The sequence below is a fragment of the Armigeres subalbatus genome, chromosome 3 (genome assembly GCF_024139115.2).
Source record: "Armigeres subalbatus isolate Guangzhou_Male chromosome 3, GZ_Asu_2, whole genome shotgun sequence".
Lineage (NCBI taxonomy): Eukaryota > Metazoa > Arthropoda > Insecta > Diptera > Culicidae > Armigeres > Armigeres subalbatus.
This window is the reverse complement of record NC_085141.1, coordinates 350,945,863-350,971,571: the sequence shown is the minus strand read 5'-3', so window position 1 is coordinate 350,971,571 and position 25,709 is coordinate 350,945,863. Positions and strand designations below refer to the sequence as shown.

At 40.0% G+C, this 25,709-nt stretch overlaps 1 protein-coding gene across 1 annotated transcript in view; it reads right to left on the bottom strand.

The window, feature by feature from the left end:
* Positions 1-8,718, bottom strand: part of LOC134226048 (organic cation transporter protein) — a 59,975-nt gene extending 51,257 nt beyond the window's left edge. Inside the window, exon 1 of the mRNA XM_062706561.1 lies at positions 8,363-8,718. The gene's annotated coding sequence lies outside the window, so the exon portion shown is untranslated. The remainder of the gene's footprint in view (positions 1-8,362) is intronic.
* Positions 8,719-25,709: the final 16,991 nt, after the last annotated feature.

The following is a 25,709-nucleotide window of genomic DNA, read 5'->3' as shown; positions in this document are numbered from 1 at the left end:
CTCTCCTCTGTATGCCTTATACCGGGCAAACTCGTTCATTTAAACAAGGCATCATCTCCTCTGTTCGCCTTATGCCGGAAAAACGCGTTCTGTTGGAGAAAAGGATCTCTTACTCCATTTCGTAGAATAGTACTTTTCCAGGTCATAATGACAGGAATGACAGTTAAAGCTAATTAGAAGAAAAATCAAAACTGTTGGTTAAACTGGTTGGTTAAAAACTGTTGCAATTCATCGATATCTATTGGTGTTAAACATGGTAACAGAATACTATAGATTCTAAATGTTTTCGGGGTAATTGCCTTCCGGGGTAATGGATTTCGGGGTAGTGTCCCATTCGGGGTAATGGTTTTCGGGGTACTGTCCCATTCGGGGTAGCGGCCTTCGGGGTAATGGCATTCGGGGTACTGGCATTCGGGGTAGTGGGGTGGAGCCGTCCTTGAGCTCAGATCCTTATATTCAAACCGATCAACAAGAAGATCTTTGATGTTGATGTGAATTAAAATAGACCAAGCGAAACGAAAGAACAAAAAAATGTGGATGCGATGTTTGTGATCATAACAACATGCTTTTTTTTCGTACGTACGTAAGTACTGTGTGATGATGTCCATTGGAGCAATTCCAACTAACAAGCAAGCTTTAGAACCTATGAATAACTCTGTTGGTCTTTTAGACCTCTAATATCTGAATTCATTAATCCGGTAAAAATGGCTCTCGACAACGATCCGACGGGAACAAGAAGGCGAGGTGCACCGCGGGCAAGGTGGATCGATCAGGTGGAGGACGATTTGCGGACCCTCCGCTGACTGCGTGGTTGGCGACGTGCAACCATGGACCGAGCTGAATGAAGAAGACTTTTATGTATAGCACAGGCCACCCCGGCCTTAGTCTGATAATAAATAAATAAATCTGAACTCATGTATGGTACCGTAGATATTCTGGGAATGTTATGATTTGTATATACTGGTGTAATGACGTTTCTTGGGGTTTCTCCAACTAACACACAAGCATCACTCTGTTGGCCTTGTAGACCTCCAATATCTGAACTCAAAAATGTTTTGGAGTACCGTAGATATTTTGGGAATGTTGAAATTTTCATATACTGTTGTATTGATTTCTGCTGGGGTTTTTGCAACTAACACATAAGCTCAGTACCCTTTGAGTCACTCTGTTGGTCTTGTAGACCCCCATAATCAGAATCCAAGAATGGTTGGAGTACCGTAAATATTCTGAGAAAATTGTATTTTGTTTATACTGGTGTAATTATGTCCCATGGGGCTTCACAAAATAACACCTAAGTTCGAGAACCTATGGATCACTCTGTTGGTCCTGAAGACCTCCAATATCTGAACTCAAGAATGATTTGGAGTACCACAGAAACTCTTAGAATGTTGTGGTGGGCTTCGTGGCTGTGCGGTTAGCGACGCCAATCGTCTAGACGCATGTGCTATGGAGTGTGGGTTCGATTCCCGCCCCGGTAAAGAGGAAACTTTTCGTGATCGAAAAATTCTCCACTGGTCCACTGGTTGTTATGTGTCCGTTGTCTAATGCTAGGTGTTAAATGTTCAGTCTGTACGACCTCTGGTCGAAGACGGTGTTCCTGTCTTTTTTTATTTGTGTATACTGGTGTAATGATGTCCCATGGGGTTGCTCCAACTAACACACAAGCTCAGGACAATATGAATCACTCTGTTGGTGTTGTATACCTTCAATATCGGAACTCAAGACTGGTTTAGAGTATCATAGCAATTCTGAGAATGTTGAATTTTCTATATACTATTGTAATGATGCCTCACGAGGCTTCTACAACTATCACACAAGTTCAGGAACCTATCAATCACTCTGTTGGTCTGAACTGAACTCGATAATTGTTCGGAGTACCGTAGATATTCTGGGAATGTTGTATTTTGTATATACTGGTATAATAATGTCTCATGGGGCTTCCCCAACTAAAATACAAGCTCGGAAACCTATGAATTACTCTGTTGATCTTGTAGACCTTCAAGATCTGCACTCAAAAATAGTTTGGAGTACCGTTGATATTCAGGTAACATTGAGATTTGATAAAATAGTTTAATTATGTCTCAAGTACCATTTCCAACTTCAAAATAGGATTGAGGCCCGCTTTGTTGTTTATGTAGATTATCAAGATCTGAACTCAAAAAAGGTTTGGAAGTCCTGGAAGATTTCAAAAAAAAAATTAACCCATGTTTCAACTTTTTCATGGTTTGCATCCGTTTTAGAAGCAGTTTGTCCAAAATTTATGTTAAAACAAGACGAAAAAAAATCCGTGTTGGATCGGCCCGTTGTTGGGAACATAGAGTGTGATCCTCTCGTTTAATAAACAATGTGCACTCGCTTGACAGTGGATATATAACAGTAAAGCACATGTGGAGATTGGACAGAACAAGCATCCGAAAGATATTCAACTTGCAAAAAAGAGCTAACCGCGGTGGAGGTTGGTACTCGGATTCTGATGGCTTTTCCGCTAACGTGACCTTTAAGTGGTCTTGTTGTGTAGGGGTTATCACGCCTATCTAGAGAGTAGGAGGTTGAGGGTTCGAGTCCCTCCAAGGCACGTGGATTCTTTTTCGCAAATTTCAATTTGTCCATTTCGAAACATATGCTGTGCATATGCATAGCCAAGATACTTAACAAAAAAATGGCGGCGTTGCCGAATAATATGCCATTAATTTTGATTCAGGGTTATCTGTTTAGATTTATTATTATTTTTATTATTTATTCAGACTAAGGCCGAAGTGGCCTGTGCGGTATATAAGAGTCTTCTCCATTCGGCTCGGTCCATGGCTACACGTCGCCAACCACGCAGTCTACGGAGGGTCCGCAAGTCATCTTCCACCTGATCGATCCACCTTGCCCGCTGCGCACCTCGCCTTCTTGTGCCCGTCGGATCGTTGTCGAGAACCATTTTCACCGGGTTACTGTCCGACATTCTGGCTACGTGCCCGGCCCATCGCAGTCTTCCGATTTTCGCGGTGTGAACGATGGATGGTTCTCCCAACAGCTGATGCAACTCTTGGTTCATTCGCCTCCTCCACGTACCGTCCGCCATCTGCACCCCACCATAGATGGTACGCAGCACTTTCCTTTCGAAAACTCCAAGTGCGCGTTGGTCCTCCACGAGCATCGTCCAGGTCTCGTGTCCGTAGAGGACTACCGGTCTAATAAGCGTTTTGTAGATTGTCAGTTTGGTACGGCGGCGAACTCTATTCGATCGGAGCGTCTTGCGGAGAAAGTACGTACGATTTCCAGCCACTATGCGTCTCCGAATTTCTCTGCTGGTGTCATTTTCGGCAGTCACCAGTGAGCCCAAGTACACAAATTCTTCTACCACCTCGATTTCGTCACCACCAATGCAAACTCGCGGTGGGTGGCTCACATTGTCTTCTCTTGAACCTCTGCCTATCATGTACTTCGTCTTCGACGTGTTGATGACAAGTCCGATCCGCTTAGCTTCCCTCTTCAGTCTGATGTAGGCTTCCTCCATCTTCTCAAAGTTACGTGCCATAATATCTATGTCGTCGGCGAAACCAAATAGCTGGACGGATTTATTGAAAATTGTACCACTCGTGTTAATCCCTGCTCTTCGTATTACCCCTTCCAAAGCGATGTTGAATAGCAAACACGAAAGACCATCACCTTGCCGTAACCCTCTGCGGGTTTCGAAGGGACTCGAGAATGCCCCTGAAACTCGAACTACGCACATCACCCGATCCATCGTCGCTTTGATCAACCGTGTCAGTTTATCCGGAAAACCGTGTTCGTGCATTAGCTGCCATAGCTGGTCCCGATCGATTGTATCATATGCGGCTTTGAAGTCGATGAATAGATGATGTGTAAGCACGTTGAATTCTCGGCATTTCTGCAGTACTTGGCGAATGGCGAACACCTGGTCCGTGGTGGAGCGTTCGCCCATAAAACCCGCCTGGTACTGCCCCACGAACTCTCTTGCAATTGGTGTTAGTCGACGGCATAAAATTTGGGAGAGTACCTTGTAGGCGGCGTTCAGCAATGTGATTGCGCGGTAGTTGCTACAATCCAGCTTATCGCCCTTTTTGTAGACACGACAGCTTCCATTCACTCCTGCGGCAAAACTTCCTCCTCCCAAATCTTGGTAATGACCCAGTGCAGTGCTCTAGCCAGTGCCTCACCACCGTGTTTAAATAGCTCTCCTGGTAGTTGGTCAACCCCAGGGGCTTTGTTGTTCTTCAGCCGGCCAATCTCCTCCTGGATTTCCTGGAGATCCGGAGCCGGTAGAATTATGTCCTGCGCGCGTTCTCCCAGGTCCATCACCATACCGCCATCTTCGTCTGCCACATCGCCATTCAGGTGCTCTTCGTAGTGCTGCCGCCACCTTTGGATCACCTCACGCTCGTTCATAAGAAGGTTCCCGTTTATGTCCTTACACATATCAGGCTGTGGCACGTGGCCCTTACGTGAACGGTTTAACTTCTCATAGAACTTTCGTGTGTTATTAGCGCGGTACAGTTGCTCCGTTTCTTCACGGTCTCGATCTTCCTGCTGGCGCTTTTTCCTCCGGAAAGTCGAGTTTTGTCTGTTCCGCGCCTGTTTATATCGTGCCTCGTTCGCCCTCGTGCGGTGTTGCAGCAATCTCGCCCATGCTGCATTCTTCTCTTCCACTAACTGCTCACATTCGCCGTCATACCAGTCGTTTCTCTGATCCGGGGGCACCGTCCCTAGTGCAGCGGTTGCGGTGCTTCCAATGGCGGATCGAATATCTCTCCAGCCATCTTCAAGAGACGCTGCGCCTAGCTGCTCTTCCGTTGGAAGTGCCACTTCCAGCTGCTGCGCGTATTCTTGGGCTAGTCTACCGTCTTGTAGTCGCCCAATGTTAAGCCGCGGCGTCCGACTTCGACGCGTGTTGTACACCGTCGAGAGTTTTGAGCGCAGGCATACTGCAACGAGGTAGTGGTCGGATTCAATATTCGCACTGCGGTAAGTGCGGACATTCGTGATGTCGGAGAAGAATTTACCGTCGATTAGAACGTGATCGATTTGGTTTTCCGTTTCTTGGTTAGGTGATCTCCATGTGGCCTTGTGGATATTTTTGCGGGGAAAGAAGGTGCTTCGGACTACCATTCCGCGGGAGGCTGCGAAGTTTATGCATCGTTGGCCGTTGTCATTCGATACGGTGTGCAGACTATCCGGTCCGATGACCGGTCTATACATTTCCTCCTTCCTACCTGTGCGTTCATGTCACCGATGACGATTTTAACGTCCCGCAGTGGGCATCCATCGTATGTCTGCTCCAGCTGTGCGTAGAACGCTTCTTTCTCGTCGTCGGGTCTTCCTTCGTGTGGGCAGTGCACGTTGATGATGCTATAGTTGAAGAAACGGCCTTTAATCCTCAGCTTGCACATCCTTGCGTTGATTGGCTGCCACCCAATCACGCGTTGGCGCATCTTACCCAGCACTATGAAGCCGGTTCCCAGCTCGTTGGTGGTGCCACAGCTTTGGTAGAAGGTAGCCGCTCGATGCCCGCTTTTCCACACTTTCTGTCCTGTCCAGCAAATCTCCTGCAGCGCCACGACGTCGAAGTTGCGGGGATGTAATTCATCGTAGATCATCCTGTCGCAACCTGCGAAACCTAGCGACTTGCAATTCCATGTTCCAAGCTTCCAATCGTGATCCTGTATTCGTCGCCTAGGTCTTTGCCGATTATATCGAGTCGCATTATCTCTTATATTGTTCGTAATGATTGGTTTTCTAGGCGGCTTATTGGGCCTGCGCAAACCTCCTGTCTCGTCGGAGGGCCGTCGTGTCAGGGCTGTTTAGCGTCCCACCTAACACCAGGACTTGGGCTTGTGCGCTTTGAGCGGCACACGGTCGCTTTGGTGGGGCCTACTTGCGGATACATGCAGCTTTTTATAGAGGTTTAACAGGGCCCTCTGTCAAACCCCACCACATCCTAGGCAAGCCCCACAACTCGCAGATGGCCTGGGGAGGGATCGTCAAGCCCTTGGACATAGTCCCTGCTGTCCGCATCTGTTTAGATGTAAACTAAATAAATGAAAAATAAACACATGTATAACTAGCTGACCCGGCGAACTTTGCCTCGCCAAAAATTGGTAAATTTTCTGATACAATTTTTTGCGTCCACAATTTATCTAAAAAACAAATCGGTTCTTCAGAATGATCTCTCATTTTTTTACAACTTTGTTCATTATATATAGATGATCAATATTTTAAAAGTTTTGGTTTTCAAAGCCTTCCAATTTCATCATAACGTTTTTCCTCGTAAAAAGAAGAAGAAAACGAATATAAATTAGCAAAAATTGGGCTGTCTATTCCTGTGTGATGCGCGGTCGTACAAATGCAAACTTTGTTTTATATATATAAAGAAAAGAAGAAGAAAAGAAAAGAAAGAAAAAAGAAGAAAATGTATTTAATTGTAATTAAATTCATTGCCATTCACATAACGAGTCTTGATATTTTTAGGCGCAACGCCTTCTGTTCATATTCTTCCGTTTTTATTGTTTTTTTTGTGGTGCCGACAACCGACCACCTTTTTATAAACGACATAAAATCTGCACTAAAAAACTATTATTAAAATTTTTCCTATAGATAAAATCAATTAAATTTCTTCACCAGTTATTGCCTTATGCCTATAGGCTTCCGTTGGTTTGCAAATATCTTAATTATGTTCAATTGAGCGAAAGTGAAGAAAAGAAAGAAAGCGAAGAAAACCAAGAACAAAATGCTGCCGACAGCCGACTATTTTCTCCTATTTAATTGCAGATTTAAAGAAGCTAAAGATTGAACTACAGATAAAGATAATGTTGTCGCACACTACTGTGTAATAAAAATGCTTTTATTTATCAAAATGAATTAGATTTTGGCTAAATTGAAAAGAAATATTTCTGGATACCTCCAGAAAATACGTTGACTATCAACTATTATGTCAACGTACTTTATTATACAAAAAATATTTACCGAAATCAAGATTCTGACCATGCTTAGAATCCCAAACAGATTTTGTTTAGAATGGTGAATGTATTCTGTCCCTGTCCCTGTCTGTCTGTATTCAAAATCCCTGCAAACCATCAAACGAATTCAGTTCAAAAATTCAAACCAAACGGATTGAGTTCAGAATCCCTAACGGGTTATGTTCAGAATCTCAAACAGATTCAGATTGTTTAGAGTCCTAAACGGACTTTATTCATAATTTCAAAGTATTCCGAATAGACCAAATGCTCGAAAAGACCATTTGCCCGAGTTGGAAATACAACCGAACAGATTTTTTTTTAATAATTCCCCACACGGTTAAATTCATCTACCCAGAATGAAGTTCAAATAACTCAAAATTAAGTTCAATTCACTTAATTTGGACCGTTGGTGGGGGAAGCCAATTTTGAGTTGGATGGCCCAACTCGGATTTGAGTAGTTTCCGTTTGATCCCGTGTGAAAAAATACCTAAATATTAAGTTGTTTCCACCTAATGTTAAGTTCAAATTGGTTTAAACAACCTAAATTTGAGTTCAACCCCTTTAACCTAGCGTTGGCTTCCCCCATCGATCGCTATCGTTGCTATCGTTGGGTGGTTTTCTTTCTGTTTTTTATATCAAAGGATGGAATGAAAGAGGTGCCATCGAGTTTGGGTTGTTTGATCTACCCGTGCACTGAATTTAACCAAAACATATATGATCGTTGATTTTCTCCATATTTTGCTTTTGTTCGAATTAAGGTACAAAGGAATATGCATCTGGGATAGTATATTTTATGATCACCTTGATGAAAATGTTTTTTTTTTTGCTAAATAACTCTAAAGAACAGCCTACGTTCGAAAGAAGGCTAAATATCAGAATGCAATTGTAACACTGAAAATGTCAATAATGTTAAAAATGTACAATTCGCAAAGAACGATTGGTTCGGGCATTTGATACATTCGGATCAATGGTTCAATCGAGCAAATTGTCAATTTGGACACATGATCCATTTGAGTAAACGGTTTTTTCGGGTGTTTGGTCTTTTTGGGCATCTGGTCTATTCGGGCGTTTGTCATTCGGGCGAATAGAATTCGGAAGTTATTGTTACCAAATTTTCAAAAAGACTTATCTGCTTTTGTTATCAAAGATTCAAACGTCGATTTGTCGAATCTAAGAGCACTCCCACGCAAACCAACACCATCAGCACATAGGCGAAGACGACGGCTACCTTAAGATGGTGCTGGTCTGCGTGGGAGTGCTCTTAGATTCGACAAATCGGCGTTTGAATCTTTGTTTACAGAAGTAGATAAGTCGTTTTGAAAATTTGGTATTGAATTTATCAATTTTATTTGGTTTAACAAAATATACGTCATGAAAAAAACACAAATGGAGTTCACCTTATCATTATTCCATTACAGAAGAACTGCCGCAGTAAACCAAACCGGAAGCATTTGGCGCCATAATCCCAAATTAATTCTGCTGCCAAATGTAACACATGTTAACCCACTCTATCACAGTCTATAAAAAAAATCGTTCAACCGGTTCGAACCGGCCACCAGATAAAGCGAACACTAATTCATTATTTCACTGCCAACACATCGCGTTTATACTTTGTTTATTTCCGAATCGCGTACTTTTCCTTTGCCAAATTTGTATGATCATCCCATGTGTGAGGTGAACTCTAAACACACTAAATGCTGTAAGCTATATCGCTTGAGTCACTTCAGTTGCAAAACATGTGCTTTCGTTTTTGGATATTCATCAGTATCGAACACGACCGACCGACTGAATGTGGCTGACTGAAGAGGTGCAGTCAATGGTAAGTCGGATTCGGCGTTTTGTCACGCGAAGTTGCGCCGCGACCTAGAATACTTTTTTTTAGATATCGGGAAAAAAAAGTAAGAAAACGTCGTTCAACTTTTCCGTGGAGCCGAAGTAGCTGTGCGTAATTTTTGTTTGGTTAATCTAGGCACTTGTTTAATTTAGGATACGTACATCAACATGTCATAACCTGCACCATAGTTCTTGGGTCCAGGACTTCCATATCTCAACCGTATTATGTTCATCAGTAAAGTACAACACGCCGACGGTAGGGTTAATTCTGTTTAGGTGTAAAAGCGCAAATAGGATTAGTTATTTGACACAGAAAATCTCGCATTTAAATGCTATGGAATACTAATGTGAATACTAAGCAGTGAGGTAGCCTTGTTTGGGATGGTTATTGGTTCTCGTAAGGTCGTAAGCGAATGACATGGTTAAACAAACGAAAACTTGTACATTTGCATTAAGTTCATCGTATTGCGCTGTAGAGCGGAAGAATGAACGAACGGGTTTCACGTTTTACAACTCGGGTATTTTTTAAAAGTCAAGCGAGAAATGTGGAAAACCCCAAAAATAAAGCGTGCGCCGATTCAGCGCTGCTGGGACGTGTTTGGTGATTCTTCCATGCTGTTCGGCAAAATTTATCGCTACTGGCACGCCGGCCGGCCACATAAGAATCCGGTTCAATGCGGTTCAACCGCAAAACATTAGTAGTAGGTATAGGTTATATTTACATTTTGCGTGAGAAGAGAAGTTTTCATTCATTGCTGCACTGCTATCCAAGCAGACGGTTTATTGAAATATCTTATCGATGTAAAAGCAGACATTTGGCAGTCGCGTGATAGTCACCACCCGACCGAATGTAAGATTGGTGTCATTGGTGATAATTGTTCGAGAAGCCAAAAGTGCGATAAATGTTTAAAGATACATAGTATTAAAACGTATTAAAACATCAAAAGAGGACCTCCAATAAGTAAGCTTTACTATTGTTTCTAGATGCTTTCTAAAAAAATCGCTTCACATAAATTTCATGGTCAACAGGCCCGTAGCGGAAACCTTCACCTACCTATTGATGGTGTTGGTTTGCGTGGGAGAGCTATCAGATTCGTCAAATCGTCGTTTGAATCTTTGTTTACAAAAGCAGATAAGTCGTTTTGAAAATTTTATCTTGATTTGTTATAGTATAAGCTATTCCCGACCGGTAGATAGTAACAGATTTATAGCAGACCTTGTTATTCTGTTACAGCAGTTTTTTTTATAACTACGGTTGTTATAAAACATGTACCATTAGTAGTTAAAATAACAAAAATTGTAACAAAATCTCTTCTAGCGTGTTTGCTTTTGTTTCGGACAGCAGAACAATCGCGCGATATGCCGAAATATTGTGGTCTGCATTGCGCGGCCGGTAATAAAGTTAATCAGTGTTCAGTGCATGTTTTCTCGTATTTCGGACAGCGGTGATTCTTCAGTAAGCAGATCGATCGGCCGGTCGTCGAAATTTAGTTTTGCTTTATGCGGAAAGCAAAACGATCGGCTGGTCACCGATATTTTGTTCTGCATTGTGCGTGTGAATAAATTAATCAGAGAGTGCAAATTTAGTTCGCATCCAATTGTGTAGTACGGTCAATAATTAAAATAATTAGCGTTCATTCTACTGTTTTTGTTTCAAATCAAACTACACGCATACACGGCAGACCGTTTACCAAATCGAACCCTGCCTCACTCCTTACCCCATATATCCAACACCCCAGTGATTTCTCGTGGAAGTGCAGATGACTCGTCGGCTTCTATCAAGCGAGTATCACGTCAACAATTTCCTACCTATTCCTTAATTGACTTGCATTCGGACACGGCCGGCGCTGGTATTGCTTATTTTTGGGTCACCAGTTCTTACACATTGAAGATGATGTTAGTCCCAAACGTCATCTTTTGGTGCTCTGTGTAATTACAGCTGATCTGGCAATAACGGAGTAGCAACCGTGGGCGGTCAATCATGCTCGTGCTCATGCTCATTATATATGGGGATTTGCTTTACTACTGTGCGGATTTTCCAAGAATTCCGAAGGATTTCCTTCATATATACCTGACGGAATTCTTGCTAAAGTGTCTGAAGAAGTTTAAAATGAATTTCTGTAGAAATCTAGAAGTTTATATGAAAATTCTAGCAGGTATTTGTTTGTAAATTTCATTGTAAATTCTTTTGTGAATTCCTTTAATAGTTCATTAAGAAAATTCCTTCAGAAATGCGTTAAGAAAGTATTTTCGAAAATCTATTCAGGTTGTTATTCGTGAATTCATTCAAGAATACATTTTGAAATTTCTCCTGAAATACATTTGGAAACTCCTGCAGGAATGTCTTTCGAAATTTCATCAAGAAAGAATCTATCAATTTATTTTTGGAAATACCTTTTTAAATTTCCTCAAAAATTCCTTCAGAAAATCCTTCGAAATTTCTTATAGGAATTCTTTTAAGAATTTCTTTATAAATTCTTCTATGAATTTCTTCGGAAATTATTTTATAAATTCCTTCGAAACATCCCTTTCAAATTATTTTATGAGATCCATTAGTATTTTTGGAATTCCTACGGAAAAAAAACTATAGAAAATCCTTTAAGAACCTACGGAATTTGTTTCAGGAAAACCTTCCGAAATTATTTAAGGAGAATTCTTCGACCAATAAGATGGCCGAGCGGCTATCGGCGGATCAATGCCAATAAGACTGACAATGGAACCTGGGTACGACGGGCTTCTGAGAAGGAGAAAATGCTGGGATCAGCTTCTGTCTCCGGAAGCAGCCACTCCAAGTTACCTGACGTCCTCTACAGCTGGTCTTCTTCCCCAAACTCTCTTCACTTCAACTTTATCTAACTTGGTATCTTTGGTAATTAGGAAATTGACAATCCGTTCACTTCGAAATGACCTCCTTTCCAGGCCAGTACTTTACTTACTTACTTATGGATCCTGTACACCTCCGGTGGTGCAAAGGGCCGACTTGAAAGATCTCCAGCCCGGCTATCGCTTTAACCTGTTGCCAAGTTAGATTTCGGTCGACTTCTTATATTTCTTTATTGAGGCTTCGCCGCCATGAGCCTCTGGGTCTGCCTCTGCTGCGATGTCCCGCTGGGTTCCAGTCTAATGCTTGTTTACAGATTTCGTTTCCGCCTCTACGTAGAGTGTGGCCGACCCAGCCCCACTTCCGACCCCGAATTTCTGTTGCTATCGGCCTCTGGTGCCAACGACGATGGAGCTCGTTGTTTGAGATCCAGTTGTGAGGCCACCAGGCCCGAATTATATACCGCATACATCTGTTAATGAACACCTGCAGCCGTTGAGTGTTCTCCACTGATACACACCATGTTTCGCTAGCGTATAACAGCACAGATTTCACGTTAAAGTTAAAAATTCGTATTTTGGTGCGTTCACTTATCTGCCTGTTTTTCCAGATATTTCTTAAACTCGCAAAGGCAGCCCTTGCTTTCTTTATCCGTGCGCCTATGTCGATCTTGGTACCGCCGTCTGACGCCATTTGGCTACCAAGATATTGGAAGCTTTCAACATTCTCCACTGGTTGCAAGGCTACTATGAAACTACTACTACTACTACTTTCCAGGTCAGTCACCTCGCATTATTGCATCAACCCGATTACACCACCCCTTCATGGCTGCTTGATGGTGATGCTTCTGTCCCTGTGGTGGAGGGTTGGAGAGCTATGGCGAGTGGTTGGCTGCGGTCTTATAGGGTGGTGGAGGCCAATCAACTCCTGCTCTACTGCAGTTGCTACTGTACTGGAAAAACGGCAACACTCGTCACATAACATAACCAACACTTACAATATTCTAAATTATCTCTGGAGCAAATTCCTGAAGTGGAAAGAATTTCTAAAGGATTTTCAGAAGAAATTCTCGATTCAATTCCTGAAGAAATTTCAGAATGAATTATCGAAGAAATTTCCAAAGTCTGAAAGATTTTCGGATAGATTTTGCAAATTGCTAAAGGTATTTCCGAAGGAATTCTTACAGTAATTTACGATGGAATTTTCAATAAAATTACCGGAGAAATACCATTTGAATTTCTTGGATGACATATAACCCCTAAAAATGGTTATAAAACACCCAGCGTGCTTCTATGGACCTGAATGAGGGTTATTCCGCTAGAAATCACACAAGAAAAGTCCATCGTTATGCTGGTTGATCCGCAGGTCTATACTCCAAGAAGTTTTTGGATAACCTACAAACCTTGTAAATGATAATAAAGTACCCAGCATGCTTCTATGGACCAGAATGGTTCCTCACCGCTGGTATTCACAAGCAGGCTTGTAAAATGTCATCAGCATGTCATTTGACTAATTTGTTCATAACTTTCTTCAGAAGTAAAAATCACATCATAATTTTAGATGCACTCATAACGCTTGAGTAGGGCTATATTTTTATTCAAGGGTACATAGCTCTAAATATAACTTTGAAGGCTGGAGAGTAGAAACTCTCCAGAATGTCACGTGTCATTTGACATAATGTCATTTGAATGACATTTTGCCTCCCACGCCCCAGATTACATATTTACAGCAATGTCTTGTTAGACAAAGTTGTTGGCACATTTATGCGCTATAAGTTCGTCATACATCAAGAATCAATAGCTAATATCTGAAAAAAGTTCTGGAAAAATTATATAAACGACTGAAAATGACATTTTACAACACTGTTCACAAGTGATCAGTGCATCGTTACGCTGGTTGATTCGCAGCTGTATTCTTCAAGGACTTCTTGGATGACCTTCAAACCTTGTAAACGTAACGTATTTCGATGGACCAAAATGGAGCTACTCCGCTAAAAGTCACACATGAAAAATCCATCGTTGTTACGCTGGTTGAACAGTAGGTCTATTCTTTAAGAAGATCTTGGATCACCTAAACTGCCTATAAGCAAAGATTTTAAATTACAAGATAGTCCAATCTTGATTATAATACAAGTCACTGGCGAACACCTTTTTGGTAGCGTAGCGGCAACTGGTGATTAATAGTCTAAACTATTTCATTGAAAATGAGTAGCTTTGAATTTTTGTTGTCGTTTAGTAAACAACAGAATCAACAACAAACACTTTGAGAGACTGTATTTGTAAAGGTGCCGAACTGTTTTCTTTATAGTTTTTGCTTGTCTAATGCAACGTACACACCAGTCAAGCAGTTTGACGAACATTGACTCCGCCCCCAAGAAAACGCTTCGGTTGCTGCTTTGTTCGAACGTGTGTGAAGTTGTTCGAACAACAATTTGACAGTTGGCGGCTCGGTTGGAAAAAGTTAAAACGGTTTGATTTTGGTTTGAGTAGTCGGGGGCGGAGTCAAGGTTCGCCGAACATGTTTGAGCATATGTAGTGAAGTTGCACAAACCCCCATACAATATCGATGGTTGGTGCTCAAGTTGGTGATTCGGTCGTTCGTGTGTGATATTGTTGGTCGAATAAATTGATTGTTCGTGCCGCTGTTGGTAAAACTTGATGGATGTTTGAATAAACGAGAGGTGGAGTCAATGTTGGTCAAACTGCTTGACCGTGTGTACGTTCCATAAGGTGAACAAGTACTATTCCATTTAGATGTTTAATCATCTTACTCTTGCACGCGCACAGAGTGGAAACGTTTCCGAAGGGTTTCCCGATGAAAACAAATCCTATCCTCCCCATGCGCTCGAAAGAGAAAGATGATTAAACCTCAGCAAGCCTTATGGAACCTACACACGGTCAAGCAGTTTGACCAACATTGACTCCACCTCTCGTTTATTCAAACATCCATCAAGTTTTACCAACAGCGGCACGAACAATCAATTTATTCGACCAACAATATCACACACGAACGATCGAGGCGCTAACTTGAGCACCAACCATCTAAACATATATGGGGGTTTGTGGAACTTCACTACAAATGCTCAAACATGTTCGGCGAACCTTGACTCCACCCCCGACAACTCAAACCAAAATCAAACCGTTTTATTTTTTCCAACCGAGCCGCCAACTGTCAATTGGTTGTTCGAACAACTTCACACACGTTCAAACAAAGCAGCAACCGAAGCGTTTTCTTGGGGGTGGAGTCAATGTTCGTCAAACTGCTTGACTGGTGTGTACATTGCTTTATATACTGCGCTTCAGTTTGCATACATGATTTTCTCTCCCTGGCATGTCGTAGCCTGGTGGCTGTCTAATGCAACGTACACACCAGTCAAGCAGTTTGACGAACATTGACTCCGCCCCCAAGAAAACGCTTCGGTTGCTGCTTTGTTTGAACGTGTGTGAAGTTGTTTGAACAACCATTTGATTGTTGGCGGCTCGGTTGGAAAAAATTAAAACGGTTTGATTTTGGTTTGAGTTGCTGGGGGTGGAGTCAAAGTTCGCCGAACATGTTTGAGCATTTGTAGTGAAGTTGCACAAATCCCCATATATTTTTTGATGGTTGGTGTTCAAGTTGGCGCTTCGGTCGTTCGTGTGTGATATTGTTCGTCGAATAAATTGATTGTTCGTGTCGCTGTTGGTAAAACTTGATAGATGTTAGAATAAACGAGAGGTGGAGTCATTGTTGGTCAAACTGCTTGACCGTGTGTACGTTCCATAATATAGACTTCTCTATTTAAAAAAGAAGTTTCAATGTCAAAATGCCTCAGTATGAGTTGCTCTTTCCCGCCACAGCAAGAAGCATCATATAAGGATTGCTGACGTTCATCATCTTTCTCTTGCACGCGCACGGAGGGAATAGGATTTGTTTTCATCGGGAAACGCTTTCGAAGCGTTTCCCGATTAAAACAAATCCTATCTATTCTATGCGCGTACAAGAGAAAAATGATCAAACGTCAGCCAGCTCTATTATACCAGCGTCCAAAAATTAGGAAAAATGCTGTAAAATCCCAGCGTCCTGCTTATCCAGCTTTCCATTTTCGCCATAATGGCGGATGCTATAAAATATTTGACAGTAACTGTTTCCCGACACTGAACTGAAATTCCCGTCCAAGCAAGCGTTGATTTTCTATGTTACCAATGACTTCCATGGAATTGTTTATCCTTTAATAACAAGAAAATTTAAGCAAGAGCCCGTATCTTCGAATGTTTTTCTGATTAAACTGAACAGATAACACAGGTGTGAACTGGGTATTTTGATGCCTTGTGAAACGATTTTACAGAAAATGAAAAATTAAGACAATAAACAATTTTAATGACCATTATGCTACGTTTAGACAAGGCAAGTGAATTGAGCAAGTGGCTTGAATCGAACGCGAATGGAACGTGTAAACACCTTAATCACAGACAAACAGACGTAACAGCTTGAACATTTTTCTGAAAAATCCATCGCTCAACTCATCCACCACCATCTTGCGAGCATGTTACACGAAACGATGTTTCGTATGACATCGTCACCAGAAGGCGCTGCACACTGGTTCAAAGGCCCCCAAAACGTGCGTTTTTTAGTTTTTTTTTTTAGTTGAACGATATTTCTTAGGCTTTCTTTTGATAAGAAAACATCAATAATCTATCCACCTTGAAGGGCGGTTTGGAATAAAAAATTTACGCAGATGTACAGAAGCAGTAATTGTCCTGTCAGTGCATGTTGGCTCTTGTTTCGGACGGCAGAACGATCGCGCGATTTGCCGAAATATTGTGTTCTGCATTGCGCGGCCGTCAGTGCCTGTTTTGTCGTGTTTCTGCTCAGTAAGCAGATAGTTCGCGCGGCCGAGTGAGTAAACAATTGATGCGTGATCGGACGTGTTTCAGGTAGGATTTAGAACATTCGTAAAATCCGAGTTTTTGTTTATGATTTTAATGTTCGGTGAATAAGTGTGTGGTTGAACGTGTTTTGTATATAATGTGAAACTTTTGTAAAATCCAGGTTAGTTTGGACGGTTCGTAAGTAAATTGATGAATATATTTTATTATTTTTTCAGCAAATACTGTTACTGATAAACGCTCTATATTGTCGAATAGAGCTCCCTATTAGTCACCTTACCCACTTACACAAATTTTCCTTCCCGAGACTTCTATGAAGGTAGTATGGGTTCCCTGCATCTTCACTAGTAGATGTTGAACTAACATTCCTTCCCTTCCTTCCGTGATTATAAGGACGTGGCCAGGTATACAACTGCTACTGTATAGGAAAAGGTACTAATTCCAAGTACCAATTTGCGACAATATACAGTAGATTGCTCAATTGAGCATTGTATAGCCACCCACGATTTGTACAATCACATATGCTATGCTATGCTATGTACAGAAGCAGTAATTGTCCTCTGCAATGTTGTAAAGAATGTGATTTGGAACATTTATTCTGAAGACACAATAATGGAATAACGGTTTTGTAACGAGTTAGAGCACGTTTTGTATGGATGACCCCCAAAAATCATATTTTGAGCACAACTTTTTTAAAAATGATTCAAGCAGTATGGTTCATTCTAGAAAGTTGCTCATAATGACAAAAAACATGTTTGTCTAGAAGACTACTTTGACCTATCTTGAAACCTGTCAAAGTTATTGAGGAATCTTTAGAAAAAATAGTCGATTTTTACATCAACACACCATGAAAATCGGCAAGAAGCGGCAAGCCAAACAGCCACCATCTGAAAGATTTGGTTTTAAGCTACCGAATGCACAATATTTTGTTTAGTTTCGCCGTGTTCCACTATTATTTTGAATCAACTTAAAATAGTCCTTAATGTACGTTTTTCAGTACAACTGTTACGTAAACAATTAAAAAGTGGCTAATATGATTAGTTATTTATTGCATGGTTATAATCTTGACAAATGACAGCCATTCGTCATAAATATGGCTGTTTCGTCTTCCAAAAAAAAATCGATCTGTTTCAACAGCGAAGAAAGATAAGGGATATATCTCCTGTTATTAGCTAATGAGACCCTCGTAAATTGCTCTACGTTCGGAGTTATGCGAGCAACTGGCCAAATTAGGAACATGGCCAAAACTGGTACAGTTACTCTATGTGTATGAAATTAATATTTAAAATTTCATTTAATTAGCAATTGTATGAGCCCACATAACAGTGAAGCGTTTGAAAGTATCGCTAGTAGTACACCCAAAAAACAATTCTGACAATTATTGTATAAAATCTGGGCATAGGGGAACTGTACCGGTTTTGGCCATGTTCCTAATTTGGCCAATTTTGCGAATAACTTCAAAAATAAAGCAATTCGGGAGGGTTTTATTAGTTCCAACAAGAGATATATCCCTCACGATTCAACGCTGCTTTCAACTGATCGATTATTTTGGAAAAATATGTATTTTCCAGGGTTGGCCAAATTAGGCACTAAGTTGGCCAAAACCGGTGCACTTCCCCTATACAATTCTGTAAGCTTTTTATACAAATATTGTATTAAACTAATACAGATTTGTATTATTTTAATACAATCTTTGTATAAGAAGCTTACAGAATTGTATATACCCAATTATTATACAGTTTCTGTAAGGTTCTTATGCAGAACTGTATTAAAATCTGCCATCCCCTGGTTGGGTGAGTAGTAAAGTAGTAGGGGAACTGGGGGTAGGACGCCCACGCTAAGGAAAGTGCCGTTTTTATCAATGAAAACCACCAGCTCAGTCAGTTTCCACCAGCGCAAACTGAAGAACTGGTTATCTGCTACTGATTTCCGATGACAGTTATCTAATTTATCATTTTATTGTGCTCATCGTACTGATTTTCATTTTGAGGTCTGAGGGAAGCTCTCTCGCGGTAGAGCGATATTTTCGTACTAAAATGTCTATTACTCGGAATTGGGAACGAATTTCGCCTATCCCAACTGACAATCTCTTTGGAATTCATCAAGGAATCACACACAAAATGCGACGCGAGACTGGGCACAACACTTATGGTTCTTACAAACGACAAAGGGTTTTTAAAAATTTACCTTTTTATCCTCCCGACAAAAAGGTAAATTTAAAAAAATCCTTCTTCGTTTGTAAGTACCATAAGTGTTGTGTCCAGTCTCGCGTCGCGTTTTGTGTGTGTGATACAGTTCTTACGTTAACACAAATCTCAAAAAATGAGTGCCATCAAGGAATGTTTCTACAAAATTTCATGGACCTACTATTTCCCAAATTTGAATTAAGCTCTAAATACTGAATTATTGTACAACTGAAATTTTCGCTTCTCAGTACCTCTCTCCGATGATTTGAGGCACAAAGGAACCGAATTTCGCAAAACCCAACTGACAAAAGTTTTGAATTTTTCCAACGTATTTCCAACGTAATTCATGTTGATGTAATAAAAAGTATATGTCACCGCAATGAATTATTGGCAGTGGCTGATTTTCTACTCGCCGCTGCCACATCCAGGCGCTATAGTATATGCGCAAAATAGCCAGCATGAGTTAACCGCCAGAAATTTGTATGGTGAAAGGCATCTAACGCGGGTTTTCTCGAAAATAGAAACTTTTCTTGAAAAACTATTTGGTACCGGTTATGTAGGAAGGTGTCTGCTACTACGCCTACCAAATATTTTTTCGATGAAGGTGCCTAATTTTGAGAAATCGAACCTTAGATGCCTTTCGCCATACTGATTTCAGAAAGTTAACTCCTAGTGTGCCGCTGTAAGCACGCTCAAAGTAGGCGATTCATTAATTTTAAACGAAGCTCTTTTTACTTCAACCAAGTTTTTTAAATTCCATACAAAAGTTACCATTTCGGGAGAGCAGCCAACAGCATATTTTCTTGTGGCGCACGGGAGGAAAGGAGCGATGAGAGTGATAGAAAGTCCGTCAACTTTGTATCTAGCGGGACACTAGAAAAAAGCGTATTCCTATTTGTGAACACGAGGATACCGAATATATAAATTGAAATCAAATATAGGAACGAGATGAGATAAACAATTGAAAATAAATAAGACAAATAAGACAAATAAGACAAATAAAACAAATAAGACAAATAAGACAAATAAAGCAAATAAGACAAATTCCTACGGAAGTCCCTCAAGGTATTCCTCCAGAAGTTCCTCCGGGAATTCCTTCGGAAGTTCCTCCGGGAATTCCTCCGGAAGTTCCTCCGAGAATTCCTCCGGAAGTTCCTCCGGAAGTTCCTCCGGGAATTCCTCCGGAAGTTCCTCCGGGAATTCCTCCGGAAGTTCCTCAGGAAATTCCTCCGGGCAATTAAGGCAATTAACCGAATGTTTCGGCTGTTTCGGTCATACGAAATGAGCATGGGCGTACTGAACCACACCGACCTCAAAAGTTTGAGGGCCCATAAAATCGTATTAAGACCAATTTTGACGATGATTTCGTGTAGAACATAAAGAACACGAGTAAGCAAGCAGCATGGTTAATGAATTATTGGCAGTGGCTGATTTTCTACTCGCCGCAGCCACATCCAGGCGCTATAGTATATGCACAAAATAGCCAGCAAGAGTTAACCGCCAGAAATTTGTATGGCGAAAGACATCTAACGCTGGTTTTCTCAAAATTAGGAACTTTTATGAAAAACTATTTGGTACCGGTTATGAGGGATGGTGTCTGCTACTACGCCTACCAAATATTTTTTCGATTAAAATGCTTAATTTTGAGAAATCGAACCTTAGATGCCTTTCGCCATACTGATTTCAGAAAGTTAACTCCTAGTGTGCCGCTGTAATCAGGCTCAAAGTAGGCGATTCATTGCTTAATTTTGAATTTATGAATGTATAACAGTGATAGAAAGACTAAATGCCACCGAGCCAAAATTGCATCAAAACATACAAAAATCGATTTTTGAGATTTTCATGTATAATTAAAGTAATGAAATGTATGTATCCAATAGAAATATTTTCCATTGCTTTATTGTATAGACTATTGAAAATAATCACAATGGGGATGTTTAACCTTATTCAAGGGTGGCGTGTTTTGACCCCTACGGGCGTGCTACCCGCACTTCCCCTAAAGTAGAGTACGTGCGTCCGCGTTTCCGTTCCGCATGTTCTCACCCACTCGTCTCCATATATCAGCAGCTATAATATGGCCCGGAAACCAATGATTCCTTCGCATTACAGAGGAATCATGGAATCGAAGACCACTAAATGCTTTTATTATCGCATCGGCTAGCAGCTTACGAGTCACAAGACATTAAATTCTGAAGTAAAAGAGAGTCGTTGAGTCCAATTGATATAGTTTCGCCTGTACTTGTTGGGTTTCTTTACCTCTATTCCTTTTTGTCTTGTCTTGTCTTGTCTTGTCTTAGCACATGCACAGCCAGTATTGAAAAGCATCCTGGAAATGTCGGTTGTATTCCCGAGCATTTTCTTGTCTGCATTAATATTTGCAGCATATCATAAATATGACACAAGTATTAAAACGGCCAGGCCCACCGTGCAGGCTTGAATTTGGGAGACAATCCAAAACATCCCGGCAATCAGATTATTTCGTAATAAATAACATGATCAACGAAGAGTTTTGAATCTACGAAAGGAAGAAACGAGGACAGCCGTACCAACCGTTTCACATTCAGGGGACAGATGATTGACGAAATCGTTGGGAGTGACTTTGCTAAGAAGATTAATGTACACTCCTTGGGTCCTCGACGTCTTGGGATGGGGCACAGTTTTTAGTCTAGTGCCCTGGCTTATACACTGATGGGCAAAAGTATTCGCAAAAATTCAGATAGATTACTATGAAAACATGACGAATGCTTATGTACATCAGTGTACATATAGACCTAGGTTTAAGCGCCATTACTCGCTCTCTGGAACGAGAAAAAGAAAAAGAAACAAAAGCGATGAAAACAAGCGAAAACTCATGACGATAAAATTATACCATATACTTACAACATCTCCATATTTTCCGTGCTTGGAATCGTTTTTTTTAATTACCCCCGTCAAAACACAATTTACTGAAATTGCTTACCACAAATTTTTGCGAAAACTAAAGAAAAAATGATCAAGAAAGAACAGCCCTTCCGAAAGAAAATTATTCGTCAAATGAATAAACTAAAAATGAAAAAATAATAATTGAGGAACGTTCAGATTATAAACTTCATTGTACAGACCCCATGTTTCTGATATGTATGACATGCACATTACAAATGTGTATTAGTCGTCTAACTATTCTTAATAAATTTCAATGTTCTTGTTAACATATTAAGTTAACAATATTAAAACTCGTCTCATTGTACGAAATAACTTGAATTAAAATTAAAATATACCGTTCAATAGATGTCTCGCTTAACTTTTCAAAAGGACCCAAGTAACATTTTTTTCATGAATTAATTTGAATAGCGCAATCAACATAACAACATGAAAGCTATTGATTGCGCTATTCAAATTAATTCATGAAAAAAAATGTTACTTAGGTCCTTTTGAAAAGTTAAGCGAGATGTCTTACTTGTCAGATTGAAAACCATAACGATTCTCATGGTGGTATTTTTTTAACGTACTGTCACTTTAAGTTTAGTTTCAGTTTGATTCAATTTTTTTAACTTTATTATTTGGTAATTTTGATACCATTGATCAGTTCTTCACTTAATTCGATGAATGGGTTGTAACTTAGAAGCAGATAGACGAAACACTCTTGAAGATGAATCGTTTATATTTGATGTGTCATTTTAGTTCCCTTTTCTACGGGTTTTTCTCGAAATATGTAACTTCAATCAAACGGTGCACAGGTTGAAGAATTGGTCACCCGATACCCCTGACTTACATTTAGCTCAACATTATACTCGCCTAATTTTCTAAACTACCAATTGTGAAAATGCGTACAATAAAATTTGTGTTAACAATATATTCTTCATTATTTCATTACACTAATGATAAGATTATTCCAAACGCTAATTTACCATGAACTTTACCTTATTGCATTTTTTTTATTACAATATTTATAAAAAAAAACTTGTGTTTGGAAGAAAGTACTGAAGAATGGGTAATATGATAGTAAAAACTTTTCAAACAGATTCTATGCAAAACATTGTTTGAGTGATTTCGTTTGAGCACAAGATAGAACACCGTATACAATACATTCTCTCTGGCAAACATGCAGTACAACGTGACGGGTAGTTGTAATTGGATTTGCCAGATTTTTATAACAACTTTGTTTTTTATTGCTTGGAATGTGCCCATCGCCTCGTTTGATGTGTCCATCATGGCAGCCATATTGGGCATTTGATAACATTCACGTCAGGTTATACCCGAATTAATCACTTTGTGTGTGTATATCACTCTTAGCAGAATTAAAAAAGAATCCACCTACCTTGCGGGGCTATACCTTTACCCGTTGGAGTCCCTTACTTACAGTACAATCTCAAATTATCACCGATGCATCGATACGTTTGATACGATATGAGCTTTGAAATCGATCTTGTTAGATAATACGTTATTTCGATGGAGCTACTTATCGAAACACGAACTCATCCACACGACTATCGCCTGAAACCGCTCTTGAAAACTTGATGTGCCTGAATTACGAACCATCTGAATATTCTCGATCCATCAATGTCTTCATTTATACGGTTTTTATTGTAAGGTACTGACAGTGGCACTAATAATTAGTAATAATTCTTTTTTTATTATTTAAAGAAAATTCGAAAATTAGACGGAACGTTAAAAAACTGCGACATTCTTCTTTCGCAGCATGCTACGATCTCTTTACCTCTATTCCTTTTTACAAAGAACTGTGTCGACATATTCCAGTATATATCAAATATAATGTCTGAAATAGAAGAATTGTAGTTAACGATATTGAAGAAAATGGTAGTTTACTGATTATGGATCGACTGTACGTTTTAATTTAATTTATTTATAGACTAAACATACGACGACAAACAACAAAAATATTTTCCCCTTGAAAAAGACACAATCCCCGTGTCGAAACGTCGGGTAAATAAAAAACTCGTTGTAATAAGTGCAAGACTGAGTAGCCGTTCAATAAATTAAAAAAAAAAAAAAAAAAAAAAAAAAAAGAAAATGATAGTAAGTTGTGGTAAGTTCATCTTAAATTATAGTCCGTGAATTACTTTGTTGAGTAGAAATAGACAACTCAATTAATGCCATTGGCAACGAGGAAGATCATCGTTTGCTTAGATGAAAATTCCAGTTCAGTTTCTGGAAGCAGTTCTTGTCAATTTTTTTATAGCATTCGCCATAATGGTGAACGTGGAAAGCTGGATTGTAATGCTGATTTCAAGCGTTAAAAGTTAAAGCAGTGTGGTGTTATTGAAGCTGGAATTTCATCGAACCTTAACAGATCAATAGGTACTCAAAAACAAATCTGACAATCATTGTATAAAATCTGGGCATATACAATTCTGTAAGCTTTTTATACAAATATTGTATTAAAATAATACAAATCTGTATTATTTTAATACAATATTTGTATAAAAAGCTTACAGAATTGTATATGCCCAATTATTATACAGTTTCTGTAAGGTTCTTATGCAGAACTGTATTGAAATCTGCCATCCCCCGGTTGGGTGTACCTCTACTCCAAACCGGTGTGCCAGACGAAAGACAGTTTTATGTACTGGTCTGTGTAGATGACATGCTGGTTGCGGCGATCGGAACAATCAATGATCGACGGCTTCGAGGAATGGAAGGGAGATTGAAATGAGTGCTAGATCCAAAAAAGACTCGTTGCTATGGAAAATAACTCAACTCTACAGATTTGATGTTGGCAACTCAAGGTACCAATGCCCAATATTCCCTGCATCGTTTGCAGTCGATATTTTTGTGGTTTTGAACTTATTTAATTCTAACACAAATGAATAATTATCTGATAAAGTTCTCGAGGTTTAGGAAAAATTTGTCCCAGCAATAGAAATTAGTACGACATGAACTTTATGGTCAGTCTATAATTCAGATTATTTATTCGTATCCGATAATTGGGCAGACTTCTGAAGAATTCTGAAGAAAAAAAGTTCAAATACCGCTAGCTTCACAAGAAACCCGTTGTTTAGCTTTATAAACGGCATGTAATGGATGTAGCTATTAGTAAACTTCTCTTGCATCCGGAACGTGAATGTTGCGCAACTCAGTAGATTTAAGTGCATTTATAGTCAGCACTATGTAAACATTCGGATTTGTTCAATCATCACGGTAATCTATATGTTGCTAAACATTGGTTCGTATTTTTAATCAAAACCTTTTCAGTTCAAGCCGAAGCGTTTTCTTAGTACCTATCAGCTCAATGCGGTATAAAAATGTGCTCTAGCAAGGAGGACACGAAGAATTTACCTTTCCCGTTAATATTTTTTATTAGCTCCATCGACTGAAATTTTTGAATCAATATTTGAATTTCCAAAACGTATTTGGAAAATTTGGCATCCCTCCTCTCGAGATTATAAACTGCTCTCATGTGTCAAACATATCAAATATGTTTCGGTTTTCAATTTGATTTTTTAACATACCGATTATCTTAGATCACAGAAAAATTCTACATTCCTATAATGACCCGAGGGCTCGGCTACTGAACTAAAAATTGTGTCAATCGTAGTTCAAAACAATCAATTAAATAATTAGAAGAACATCTTTGATCACGAAGAACGCTGGCACAGTGTGCAAGGTCGCAGATTGCACGCAAACCTTCCGGTTTGCTACTTCTAATTAACTAATGAAATAATAAGCCTTAGCCGCTGGAACATATGGCCGTGGCGTGGCAGACAGATCGAGGGTAACCGACACGAACCATCAAATTATAGCAATAGCGCCATTTTGCCATAAATGATCACGCGTTACTTACTACATATCAAGAAGCCATAAAAGCACTAATAAAAAGTTTTCGCTGCTCTCTCCTTCTCACTGGCTTTCAGACGTCTGCGTCACATCAGACGTCGCAGCTACCTGAGCGATTCCGAAACCGGCTTTCATTCAAATGTGGTAAAGATAATCCCGCACTTCAGGTACCTAAGTCTGTCTATCGAACTGGATGGATATTTGCTTCCACACTTATTGCCAATGCGCTTAGAAACTCGTTTTTGTTTTGATTCCGAATCGTCAT